The 12,635-nt window shown below is 50.7% G+C and overlaps 1 protein-coding gene across 2 annotated transcripts in view; it reads right to left on the reverse strand.

Moving 5' to 3' along the window:
* The window catches only part of HCN4 (hyperpolarization activated cyclic nucleotide gated potassium channel 4), a 138,439-nt gene that overhangs the window by 59,180 nt on the left and 66,624 nt on the right, over nt 1-12,635 (reverse strand). The gene's annotated exons all lie outside the window — the stretch shown is intronic.

The following is a 12,635-nucleotide window of genomic DNA, read 5'->3' on the forward strand; positions in this document are numbered from 1 at the left end:
GAGGGAGGTCCAGGGAGCCTCCTCTCCTCAGCAGCAGGTGGAAGGCTGCTGCAGGTCCCCAGTCAGCACTCTGCAGCACATCCACATCTGAAGGCTGCAGATAAGGGGAGAGTGCTTTATGATAAGGTTCCTTTTAAAGGCACCATCTCCTGTAGGAGCTTGCAGTGTGTTGTGTCTCAGGAAGGGGGAGGAGGAAGAGGGTAAAGGCCAGAGGAACATATTCCAGCCTGACTCCAGGCCCCACCATCTGCATTCCTAGCACTCACAGCCAGGCAGGATGGAAACTGGAGGGGTTTTTCCATCTTCCTAAGGTGGGCTGTGTTCTTCCTTCCTGGCTGGCTGCTAAAATGACCTTGAAGAGGGCAAGAAGAGGGGCAAAAATGTCTATGTGAGAAGCATCATCGTTGTGTGCTTCTATCTCATCTCCAGCAACGTTATTCCCAAGGGTCATGAGAGAAGCTCCAGAAAGATTCCTCAGACACGTAGCTGCCCTCTCCCCACATGCACTGTTTAAGGCAGCTGCAATCTGCCCACTGCTATGTGCTGACCCCTCTCCTTCGCAGCAGGTACATGAGAGAGATCACCTGCTTTCCATGCTGGAGAAGCCATCTCTTCCCCCAAACAACAGCAAAGCCCAGCTCCCCTCTCTGTGGCCCACTTGTTCTCTGTGGGTTGAAGTACATTTCTACTGCCTCATTTCACAGAAGCCCTCTTCGTTCTGCTTTCCCCTGGCCCTGCCAGCCTTCCTTATTTCCTTCACATTCCGGAGTTGGACCAGGTCTGCCTTATGCTGAAGACAAAATACAAACATGTCTTTCCCATCTGGAGGGAAGAGAACTAAAGGGAAAGGTTCTCCGGTGCCCGTCCTCTTACCTACAGCTTGAGGTGATTTATTAGCTGGAAAAGGCAGCTGGAAGGATGTCTGCCTCCTGGCAGGGAACAGACCTTTGAAGAAGAGCTCAGAGTGCAGAGGAGCAAGACTTGCCCATGGGCCAGGCCTGTGGGGAGGGGAAAGAGCCTGCAGAAGGCACAACCAACCTGAATCACATGTGTTATTTTCCTCTCTCCACCTGTATGCAAAGGTCAGCCCTTTTTATCCTTCCTTTGCATGGAAGAGTACTACGGAAATAGAGAGGAAGGTGACACGGCACAAGCTCCCCATGACTCATTAGCCACTTCGCATCTCCCACAGATGCTCTAGCACAAGGCACGGATGGAGATACAGGGAGAGTGAGGAAGCACTGAGCTCATGCGATACCCAAAGTTCATCACATTACAACCCACTTACACAAACCCACCAGCAGAACATCCCCCTCCAGCTGCTGAGGGTATGGGCAGCGAGGCCCTGGGAAGTGTGGAGCTGGCCAGGCTTGCTCTAGATGGTCTCTTTACATCTCCATGTGGCACATAAGGACCATGGTAAGTGCCACGGTAAGGCTTTGCCAGGGGCTGCTCCCAAGCTTTTCCAGCTTCCGTGATGTGCTCTAACAACATGCCAGTGTACAGAGGCACACTTCCCAACCACCACTCCCAGCTTTCAGGGAACATTAGGTGAATTTAGGGGGATGCTGCATCCTTCTGGCACTGAAAGGGAGGACCTTTGTCAGTGACGCAGTCACGCTGGCATGTCTCATCTCTCCTAGGTTCACCCTGCTACTTGCCAAAATCAGCTGGGTCCAGTAGACAGGACTGGGTTTGGGTGCTGGGGATGAGAGGATGACTGAAACTTCTTTATCTCTTCAGTACCTTTCATTGGGGATCACTGACAGAAGTCTCTGGACTTTGGCTACACCAAGTTCACAGACAAACTACACAACTTCAGCTTAATTCCTTGTAGCACCAGAAAAGCCAGACACACTGTTGGGTACAGCAAATTAGTGGATTTTGGGGTGATGCATAGTAGGAAGGAGTGTAAATAAACCCTGTTGGAGGGACAGCCTTTCCAAACTGGGCTGCACTGAGCCACAGCAAATCAAGAGGAATTAACACCCGGCAGTTTGCTGGCTGAAAAATAAATATATATAAATGAAAAGGAAAAAACCCAACAACCACAGCTGCTGTTAACTGCTCCCACCCCCTCCAGGGACCTGGGGAAGAGCAGGCCCCTCAGCTGCTGCAAGGGACGTTAATCCTCCCAGCTTCCTGCCAGCGTTTACAAGGAAGCGCTGCTGCTGCTTGTCTGACTGCTTGTCACTGCCAGCACAGGGACAGGCTCTCACCTCACCCTCCCCAGGTGGGAGCACCTGAAGTGATCCACGTCAGGGCAGCCCCCGCTGCAACTAGTCACTTCTCCATCTTCAAGGCGTGCTCAGCTCCTGGCCCACAGCTGACTCATCACACCATTTCCCTCACACCAGTATCCCTCTACACCAAATCCACTTACACACTGCATAAACCATCATCCTTTCATGATCCATCCTGGCTGATGAACCTGAGAAACACCCCCCACTTTTCCCCTTCTCTCCTAACCCTCAAACTAACAGAGTAAACCATGTGATGATAACATCCTCTTCTACGCTCATCCACCTTGATGAGCCCAAGTCAACAGGTCAAGGGAGAGGATACATCACAAAACAACGAACAGCTACCTGAGACAGAAGGGTGTGCTAAGATGAAGATACATATGGCCCACACAGGGCTGTTTCCAGGGAAGAATAGGAACAGTGTCCCCCAGCCCTGGGGAAGGACCTCCTATAGGTTACTTAGCAGGGAAGCGTATGTTTCTATCCTATCTCAGTGAGATGCTCAGGGTCTGCGTCAAGCACATCCCAGCCCTAACAGCACTTCAGAAGTGTGAATGAACTGCAGTTGTTTAAGATCTGTGAGGTGACTACATTATCATCTTCATTCTGTGGGGAGGAACATTACAGGACTCCAGGCATGTGGCTCATCCTAAGCCCAGAAGGAAGGCAGCAGGATACTTGTGGTGTTTCTGTTTTCAGATCACATCTCTCTTTCTCCAGCTGTCACAAAAGGCAGAATGATCAGACCCTCTCTGATTTCTGGCTTCTCCTTCATAAATACCAGATGAGGAAATGGCAAAGAGAGACCCACCAGCAGGTCAGCAGGGAACTGCCTGCTACATGGCTCTGCCAAGGGCCACCACTGCCATTTTGCATCCTCAGGGAAAAGAGTTTTCTCTTAGGTTAAAAAGCCCAAGTCCATCACGTCCCTTCCTTCCCCTTTCCCTCTGTCTGTGCACAAAACACCCACTGCACTCTGCCCCTGACTGACCAGATCATGTAGAGAACCACCGAGGTGAGGACTGAGAGTGCTGCATGGTCCAGGCTGCTCTGCAGCTGACCCAGCTCAGCACTGCTCAGCGTGTGGCCGGCTGCCACCACCGTCCCTCGGATGCTGCAGTGCACCCAGCTGAGCACCGCTGAGTCACGGAGCCTTGGAAGTGCCAGGGGTAGGAGAGGAGGTCTGTGAGTGAAAAGCAGGGCGACTCCCATCTTTTTCCCACTTTATGGAACATTCTTGTTGAGGAACTTCTGGACAGGCATCACCCAGCTCACAGCTCTGGCAGCTGCGGCTCTGCAGGACTGAGGAAAGGGAGGAATAGTTACCAAAATATCCCTGGCCATGTGGGAGTAGAGAAGGTGACAGACGCTGGAAGAGATGAACAGGGGACATGAGTTCCTTGGAAGGAAAACCGGGGGTGAAGATCAGCGCTGCCAACACTTCAGAATTCTTCTGTGGTGCTTGAACAAAGTGAATAAAAGGTTCTCCTACTGAAATCACAGAGGTATTTCCAAGTCCTCTTCCAAAAAGGCAATAAGGAAAACTCTGCCATGAACTGCAAAGAGGTTGCAGAAACATTTGCCATTCTGCTGTGACTCTGGGAATGTGGAAACTGCCTCACCCTTTCCTCTAGCCCTTGGGGTACTCCTGCTTATCAAAACTGGGGGACTTAAAGCAGAAGAGGAAGCCTGAAAATCTGCATCCTTAAGAGAGAAGCAAGAACGAAATGTCATCTCTCAGCTCCGAAAGAGTTACCACATCGATTTCTGCTTCAGAAAAATGAGGTTAAGTTGGATGCATTAAGCTGGCAAACTGGATAATTGCATGTCCTGAAACTGTCTTCGAACCAGCTCTTTTCACAGCGGTGCTCAGAAAATAACTTCATCAATAAGGCTCCTGCCCATTAAACCTTCGCACTCTCTGTGCCCTGCTCAGGAGTGAAGCCTGTCCTTCTCGACAAAGACTTCTTCTTCCTTTCACCTCGAGCTAGTAGGGAAAGTAGAGCTGTCTGCATTGCATTAGCATGTTTCCAGCAAGAGAAAAAGAGGGTAAAAACCAAACACATTCTCAGGGCTGGGGATTTCTGGCTCCGGTTCCCCACACACAATGTGCTGCTGAGAGTCTTGCACTGGGGCTGGCAACTTCTCCTCTGGAGGGGAAGTGAGATCCACTCAGAGCCAAAGCTTGGCCTCAGGATTGTGTTCCTCCATTCCCCAGCAAGAGTGGCCAGGGGCAGCCACTTCCATCCCACCCAACCCTGGTGCATCCCCAAAGGCAGGCAGGGTCCTGACCCTTCTGCATGGCTGATGCTGCCCTGTCCCCCTCCCTGAGTGCACAGAACCTTTGAAAGGCAAGAGCTTGCCTTTGGCTACCTTATTTGCATGGCAAGGCATTTGAATTCTTTAACTCACAGCATTATGGAGGGGTGGTGCTGGAGCCTGAGGGCTCACTCCAGCTCAGCGACCCTTGTCTGGGAGAGGGATTCAGGCTTCTGCTTTGCCTTGAGCTCCACAACACAACAGTACTTGCCAAGGGCTGTTGTGTCTGTGGTCAGTGAGGTGTATTGCAATCGCCTGTTCTCTCCCACCGGCCCTATCCACCTACAGGAATAAAGCTACCCTGGATTCCTCCGGTGTCAGTGGTGTCTCAGAGTGCCCACAGCTTCAAGGGGGGAGGCAAGCAAAGCAAACCAGACAAGAAGAAACCACACACATATCTAAAGAGCTCTTGAGAGATTTTCCAGGATCTAACCCCTTCATGCCAGTGAGTGGGGTATTTTCCCTTCCTGCCAGCAGGGATTTGCTTTCCTTCAGTCCCACTTCAGCAGGAGCAGCTTCAGGTCCCACCTGCCACTTCCCTTGCCCAGTGGCTGGCTCGGAGCCATGAGGATGCTCTGCGAGGAGATGAAATAACTGACTTCAACCTCTCTTGGTAAAAACAGCTCCACATTGACAGGCTCCTCCTTACGCTCCAAAATCCCCTTTTCTCCCTCCCCCATTAACCAACTTGATTGTCTTTTTTCCATGGTCCTATTCTGGGCCAAGCTCCTGCTTTATTCACACAACTTAGGGATTTGGCACGCTCTTTTCCAACCCTGTCTTGCTAAATACAAAAAGTGAGGTGAGGAAATGCTGTTCTCCTCAACTACCTCATTAAAGCTTTTCACTTGCTACAAACACAATCAATAGCGCCTTCCTGGAAGAACCTTCAACCAGAGGAGTAATGTGTTTACCACCACTTGCCAAGGCTAATGGTAAAGCACACTGACTTTAAGAATACGGTGGGTTTGGCAGCGTATGATTCCCATACTCCCAAAAGGCAAAACCAGACTTGGCAGTGGATCAGCAACCCAAATGGCAACAAGAATCTCCCTCTGAATGGCTTTAGGAGCTGTATCAGCCGTCTTGCTGACAACAGCACTATATATATGCACATCACATACATACCATGCATGTGCTATATTGCCATATACCGACACAAGGCTCTGCAGAGTAGGCTGCCTACATACACAACCCGAGGGGCTCAGTTCCAGCTCCAGAGAGAGTACAGCCCTTGCAGGTTGGCCTTCACTGGGCTTTTTCTATGGGGCACAGCTCTACTGCAGTGTGAATCTGTGCTCCTACAGGTTCAGGGACCCAGGCACTGCCTTTGCTGCTTCCTGAGCTCACCAGATTTTTCAGTGATTTAGAGCTCTCCTTAAGCTTTGCAGTCAGAGCACAAGGTTGTGAAGCCCCCTCGTCCTGTTACAAACATACCTGGTATCACACCACTTCACACATCACCTCTATGACAGAACACAGCAGGCTCTCAGTGTGCTGAGGGCCCCCCATGGCCGCAGCTGGAGCATGCCCCATCCCCAACGCATGCAGCCTAAATGGTACTAAACCTTAGAAACCATCATGCCAGACGCCAGCACTTCTCTGCGGACCCTCTGTTACTGCAACACAACAGCACTGATAAAGCCTGCCAGGAACCCCCTCCACAAACAATGGCCTGAAGAAGAATGACAGGCAGCTGGGCAAGATCTGGGCTCTGAGCTGCAGGCAGCTGGTGCTGGCAGAGAAATACAGGGACATGAGCTCCCCAGGAGAAAGGAAAACTCACCACAGTGCCCAGTGGAGGGGCACGTAAGGAGTAGGCTGGGAGGAGTCTGAGCGAAGAGGAAAATGAAAGGCTGGAGCAGCAACCAGCGATCACAGTGATTAGAGACCATTAGGAGATCAGCCTCTCTCTTTTGAAACCTCTGTAATTCCATCTCAGCATCAAAGCCCAGACTGGTGGCCCCTGTGACTCAGAACCAGGGCTGGGTACAGGCTAGACCTGGGCACTAACATAGCCTTACACCCTGGCCAGTATGGACTTCACTGCAGAAAGGGGGGGGGGGGGGGGGGGGGGGGGGGGGAGAGGGAATTTAACCCACAGCTGCTACTAGAGAGAGCCTGAGGCTTACCAGGGCCAGCCCCAGAGATGATTTTGTCACACAGGTACCTGGCTACTTAGAACAGATGCAAGAAAAACCATCCATGAGACAGCAAATGACTTGCTGTAAGTTGGATCTGAACCATGGACCCAGCGACAAATGGCTCCATGCCCTAATCCCAACCCCTCAAGCCATCTATTCCCCGTCATAGCATCCTGTTGACAGCAGACACATTAAGCAGTGCCAGAAGGTAACTGTAAAATAATAAAAGGCTTTTTTCCTTTTTCATGGCAACCTCTGTAGCTGTGCAGCTATGCAAATATTTGCCTGGCTCCTTGTAATGCATTATAACCCCTTCTTTATGATATTCTCTCTTTGAAACTATTCTCATTTCCCAGGTGGGAGCTTAATTTGCATTATGGCAAAGATAAACCCCACCAAATCCCACTTTTTTAGGTGTCTTTTGGCACAGAGCAGGGGACGGATCAGTAGGTGACTGTGGGCAAGTGAGGGGAAATCCAGTGCCTGGATAGGAACAGAGAACATTGTTTCCTTCTGTGGTCTGTCCTCCTTCCACGAAGATGTGCTGTACAGCAGAAACAGTCCAATGTGGTACAATCTTCTAATGCATCAACAAGAGGGGTTTGCCATTGATTTCAGCTCAGCCTGGGTTTCCTCAAAAGGAAAAGATGCTGGAGTTTTGGGTCACTTTGTGCAGGAAGAGGGAAAATTGCTATAATTTGCATTATGGCTGTAATAAGCTCCTCTAATGACATTAAAGACAAATGCTGCTTTCAGAGATGAGGTAATGCAAATATAGGAAGGAATCCAGCCCATTCTCCCCCCCTCCCTGCCACATTACCAGGGTTTATTGAGTCTGCTTTTACTCCAGGGTGGCCAGAGGTTTTATGAGTTACTCCCCTGGGTCTGCCTTGCAATTGAACATGACAGAATTGCAAATCCTAGCAATACAAACTTTGCTAAGCTATTTGGAACTGCTTGTGCAATGGGAGCTTTCTGTGCTACTGCAGAGCAACCATTTTGCCCGGCTCCTTGCCTCTCAGGATCCATGGATTTGGCCTAACATTACATCCCCAGGCCACTAGCCACATTATCACAGAATCACAGAATGGTTTGGGTTGCAAAGGACCTTAAGATCATCCAGTTCCAACCCCTGCCACGGGCAGAGACACCTTCCACTAGAGCAGCTTGCTCCAACCTGGCCTTGAACACTGCCAGGGATGGGGCAGCCACAGCTTCTCTGGGCACCCTGTGCCAGCGCCTCAGCACCCTCACAGGGAAGAATTTCATCCATATATCCAACCTGAAGAAGGCTACAAATAGGTCAGAAGAAACTAAGTGAATTCAGAAGAAACTAAGGGAATTATTGTTCACATCACAAGGAAAAGCAATTGGGAGCCATATTCTCACAGCCTCAGAGGCTCTCTCCTAGTCCTTCCACAAAGGCCCTTCTAGCCTTTGAATCAATGTTCTGAATCTCTCTGAATCTTTCTGGAAGTGAGGTCACCCTTCATAATGATGTGCCCAGTAACAGACCTGACAAGATGCATTCCCTCCATTCTCAAGCTTCTATGTAATGTGGAAACTCAAGGGAAGAAAAGGACAGCATTCAGGAAAGTTTTCAAGCTTTCATTGATGTAATAGCTTGAAAATCACCAAATTGCCCTTTTCTTCAGGTTCCAGCTGTAAAATTTGAAAACTGTATTTTTTTTTTCTGACAAAAATCAGCAAAAATCCTCTTACTTATGATAATCTTATCATTGTGATATGTATCAAACCCAGTTAGCTCCTTCCCTTCCCATCATAACCCCTCGCACCTTGGGATGGGTTTGTAGGATGTTAATATTCAGAGTCTGCTTCCTCTCAACAGTTTCTCCAATACAACAGCGTGAAGGTCCAACTCCCTGACTAAGGTGGAGGTTACAACGTGCCTCCACGTTCCCACAGTCAGGAACCACTGAGCAGGCCAGACACCCTGAAATGCTCTTGGAGTGGTTCAAAGGCCAAGATGACAACAGCTTCCCTGGGAATGAACACGGCATGACAGGAGAACCCATGTATGAAGCTGGTGCAGGGCCTGGAGCACAAGTCTGATGGGGAACGGCTGGGGGACAGGGGGGGGTTCAGTCTGGAGAAGAGAAGGCTCAGGGGGACCTGATGGCTCCCTTCAACTGCCTGACAGGAGGATGGAGCCAGGAGGGGCTGGGCTCTGCTCCCAAAGAACAAGGGATGGGACAAGAGGAACCGGCCTCAAGCTGCACCAGTGCAGGTTTAGATGGAGCTGAGGAACAATTCCTGCCCCAGAGGGTGCTCAGGCATTGGAACAGGCTGCCCAGGGCAGGGCTGCAGTCACCGTCCCTGCAAGTGTTCACACAGCGTGGAGACGAGGCCTCAGTGCCATGGGTTAGTGGTGGCCTTGGCAGGGCTGGGAATGGTTGGACTGGATGTGCTTAAAGGTCTTTTCCAACCTGGTTGATTCCATGATTCTATGTTTGTTCTGTCTCTGGCTGTACAGCCCTGCACACAGACCCTCCTGGATCTCTGCCTATAGACTTGGTGACTACCAGACACTGAAGTTCAGAATGTGCTACTGAGGCAAGGCTCTGGCCAGTACAGTGTGCCTCCCTCCGCTGCTGCCAAGCTTCCCACTGCAGGGTGGGTATGGCAGACACTTCAGAAGGACTCTATTTATATCCTGCCCTACTGGTGAAGTCATGCGTTGGACCACTCATGCAAAATGGATCATGCAAATGAAACTGCTGTGTTTGGAATTTAGCTTATTTTCGTACCCCAGTGAACACGGGTACATTAGAATGTTTTGCTTCTTTGTTTTTCTGTTTCCTTCAGGTTGTTTGCCCAGCTGCAGGCCCCAAAGCACTTGGTTCAGATCTGGGGAGGATGTCAGAGCAGAGCTCTGCTGAGCCACAGTGGTGCTGGCACTTCAAACCACTGGCTCTCGAGCCCACAGGCTCCTGACTAGCACTGATCTGGAACGGGTGAGAGCCTGGCTGCTTTACAGCACTGCAGCCTTAGAGAAGCTGCTCTCTCCTCACTGCAGGGTGAGTGATAAATTCATGCAGAGCATGGCCAATTGCAGGGGAAGAAATGGAGAGGCTCACTGTGAACTCAGGAAGGGACCACTTATCCCTGTACTCACTCAGAACTATACTAATGCACAGATGGAATGCTCATCTTGGAGGCAGAGTAAGTAGATTAACATCTCTGTGTACACTGGATCCCCCTCTCCCCCTCATGCAGGACCCAGAGTCTCAGCACCAGTTATAAGCGAGGCAGCAGCGGTTGCTCCATCAGAAGTCCCAGCATAAGCTCAGTACATGCGAGCAGTGATGCTGCATCCAGACACAAGGCAGCACGCTCCCTCCCTGACTACTCCATCTGTTAACTCTGCCTCGGACTGCCCCTCACGCAGTCCTGTTCACACACAGACTCTTCTTCAGTGGACCAGTGAGCCCTACTGAAGTCTTAGTTAGCTTATCTGGTCATGTGCAAAGAGCCTAACAGAGGATTCTACCTATCAGATAAGCCACTGAGTGGGGTAGTGTGGGGGGGAGCAAAGGAGAAGGGAAGTCTTCAGCACCCACCAGTCCCCCTTTAACCCTGCACAGCAACCTGCCCCCTGCGCACACCCCGAGGAAGTCTAGTCCAACACTGCTGTGTCCTACAGGAATGAACACTTCCAGATCACCGCTGCTGATCTGTGCAGTGAGGGAAGATTAATGGGAACTTTCAGAGTAAGTAGGCACTTCAGAGTAAGAAGAAGAAAGAACTGTCAGTGTGGTTCCAGGGAGCGCAACCATTTACTCCCACACAAAGATGAAGAAGCACTTCTCTTCCCTCTCTCCTTGCTGCTTTGTAGCATGCACTGCACCAACAAGGGATGAGCTCTTCTCTCTGCTTCCCTCCCTGATTTGAGAGGGTGGAAAACCTCCTAGGATCATACTCTCTCCAGGAAACTGCTGCTTGGGAAAAACTATGGTGTTCGGGCTGCTGGGCTCTGCAATGCATACCAGAGTCTGCATTGCAGTCTCAAACTGCAATCCAGCACCATCTGTCCCCTCCGCTTGCAGCACTGCATCACTCCAGGACTCAGTTCTTCAGGGGGAGTATGGGGAGCTCCTGGCTGTGCTGCCCTGGTACCCACCACAGCCAGCAAAAGGCTGAGATGCCCCACCGGTCTGCATCACCAGCCTGAAACTAGAAATGGCTTCTCAGAGAAAAGTGAGTGAGATGGCAGGGAAAGGGCTCTGGTTTGCTTTCATTTCATTATGGTTTAGAACAAATCCAGTACAATCAACAGCAAATATACTTAAATACTCTTCAACAGCCTTCAGGAAAGGAAGTCAAGGAGCAGAGACAAGCAAGCAGGGAGCTCTGCACGGCTGGAGCTATGTGCAAATCTGTATGAAGGAGCAACTTTAACAACAGTCTAAGCCACCACCTTGCCTTTCCTGAGTGTTCTTCGATTAGAGGACAGAGCAGCAACAGAGCCAAGGGACAGGGCAACAGACCTGGAGACACCTCACTGCTCTGCTCAGTCTCTGACTTACTGAGTCACACTGGGAAGGACACTTTTGCTTTGTTTATCTCCATCTCTGCACTTCCTGCCTGCCTGTGCTATGAAGCAAATGAAACTTGCACTGAACAGCACTGAACAGCACCTTGCACAACATCATCCCAAACTTCACCAAGGCATTTTGCTCTGCTGCAAGTAAAGCAGTCACAAATCGTACCACCACAAAGCGGAAGTGTGCACCAGTGCTCCCTCTCTGAGTCAGTGATGCTGGGAGGAGGTCCAGCTCTATCACGAATTAGTGTTCTGACAGCTTGGTGCAATCTAACCATGACTTGCATGGCTGCTTTCCCTTCACATTCCCAGGAGCACACTCTGCATTAGGTCATGCTCTGCATCAGGCTCTGCTCCAAAGCAGAAGAGGAAGTACGGGGAGGAAGACGTACCTGCTTGACCAGCTTTCCTTGTCCTGGAAATATGCTCCTGACATGTGGAGAAGGATGCTGAGAGCTTTCTCTCTGCTTTGAAGAGCACAGACACAGGAAAATTAACTAATCTTCAACCTACCTGTAAGGTTGTGGCCTCACTTGAATTATGCCCGACAGCTCAACCTCCACATGGGAACTCCCCTGGGAACAGCACAGGGCTCTTGCTTTTAACCAGACCTTTATGGAAACCAGTAACAAGTGGGGTCCCTCAGGGATCGGTGCTGGGACTGGTCTTGTTCAACATCTTTGTCGCTGCCATGGACAGTGGGATTGAGCGCGCCCTCAGCAAGTTTGCCGATGACACCGAGCTGTGTGGTTCAGTTGATACCCTGGAGGGAAGGAATGCCATCCAGAGGGACCTCGACACGCTTGTGAGGTGGGCTGATGCCAACCTCATGGAGTTTAACCATGCCAAGTGCAAGGTCCTACACATGGTTCGGAGCAATCCCAGGCACAGCTACAGGTTGGGCAGAGAAGAGATTCAGAGCAGCCCAAGGAGAAGGACTTAGAGGTGTTGGTTGATGAGAAAATGAACTTGAGCCGGCTTCAGTGTGCGCTCACAGCCCAGAAAGCAACCGTATCCTGGGCTGCATCCAAAGGAGCGTGACCAGCAGGTCGAAGGAGGTGATCCTGCCCCTCCACTCTGCTCTCGTGAGACCTCACCTGGAGCACTGTGTGCAGTTCTGGTGTCCTCAACATAAAAAGGACATGGAACTGTTGGAACAAGTCCAGAGGAGGCCACGAGGATGATCAGGGGCTGGAGCACCTCCTGTATGAAGACAGGCTGAGAACATTGGGGCTGTTCAGCCTGGAGAAGAGAAGGCTGCGTGGAGACCTCAGAGCAGCTTCCACTATCTGAAGGGGGCCTATAGGGATGCTGGGGAGGGATTCTTCATTAGGGACTGTAGTGACAGGGCAAGGGGTAACGGGT

The sequence above is a fragment of the Pezoporus occidentalis genome, unplaced genomic scaffold (assembly GCF_034315485.1).
Source record: "Pezoporus occidentalis ecotype Australia unplaced genomic scaffold, CSIRO_AGI_Poc_V1 ctg159, whole genome shotgun sequence".
Taxonomy (NCBI): domain Eukaryota; kingdom Metazoa; phylum Chordata; class Aves; order Psittaciformes; family Psittacidae; genus Pezoporus; species Pezoporus occidentalis.